This window comes from Mus caroli, unplaced genomic scaffold, assembly GCF_978045245.1.
Source record: "Mus caroli unplaced genomic scaffold, Mus_caroli_1 scaffold_3, whole genome shotgun sequence".
NCBI classification, from domain to species: Eukaryota; Metazoa; Chordata; class Mammalia; order Rodentia; family Muridae; genus Mus; species Mus caroli.
The window spans coordinates 43,300,864-43,302,080 of NW_028227258.1; positions in this window are offsets into that span (position 1 = coordinate 43,300,864).

Here is a 1,217-nt window from a genome sequence, read left to right on the forward strand (position 1 = left end):
AAAACTATCCAGCACAGCCATTACTATGAACATTCATGGAATCTCTAGTCCATCTTTAGCTGGATTGTCTTTCTTACCTAGCTTTCAGAGTTCCCCATGAATATGTGGAATGTGACTTGCAAAAATACATATTCCCCTGCTGTAAGCACTGTATTTACATTCTTTCAGGGGGTTTTGTTTTGTTTTGATAGTTTGCTGTTGTTTATTTGGTGGTCACTTGTTTTAGCTTTGGGGATTTTTGTGGTTTATTTGAGGATTTTTTTTTTGGTAGTTTGTTTGAGACAGGATCTGTGCTGACTAGTTTTGTGTCAACTTAATACAAGACTAAGTCATCAGAGAAGAAGGAAACCCAACTAAGAAAATGTCTCCATGCTGAGACAAAGGATGGACCATCTAGAGACTGCCATACCCGGGGATTCATCCCATAATCAGCCTCCAAACACTGACACCATTGCATACACCAGCAAGATTTTGCTGAAAGGACCCTGATATAGCTGTCTCTTGTGAGGTATGCTGGGGCCTGGCAAACACAGAAGTGGATGCTCACAGTCAGCTATTGGATGGAACACAGGGCCCCCAATGGAGGAGCTAGAGAAAGTACCCAAGGAACTAAAGAGGTCGGCAACCCTATAGGGGAAACAACAATATGAACTAACCAGTACCCCCTGAGCTCGAGTCTCTAGCTGCATATGTATCAGAAGTTGGCCTAGTCGACCGTCATTGGGAAGAGAGGCCCCTTGCTCTAGCAAACTTTATATGCCTCAGTACGGGGGAACGCAAGGGCCAAGAAGTGGGAGTGGGTGGGTAGGGGAGGGGGGATCTGGGGGACTTTTGGGATAGCATTTGAAATGTAAATGAAGAAAATACCTAATTAAAAGAAAAATTTTTAAAAAGACAAAAAAAAAGAAAAGAAAGGAAGGAAGGAAGGAAGGAAGGAAGGAAGGAAGGAAGGAAGGAAGGAAGGAAGGAAGGAAGAAAGAAAGAAAGAAAGAAAGAAAGAAAGAAAGAAAGAAAGAAAGAAAGAAAGAAAGAAAGAAAGAAAGAAAGAAAGAAAGAAAATGCCTCCATAAGATCCGGCCATAGGCAAGCCTGTAGAGCATTTCCTCAATGGAGGATCAGTGAGGGAAAGCACAGCCCACAGTCATGCTGTCCCTGGACTGATGGTCCTATGTTCTATAAGAAAGTCAACTGAACAAACCACAGGGAGCAAGCCCCCT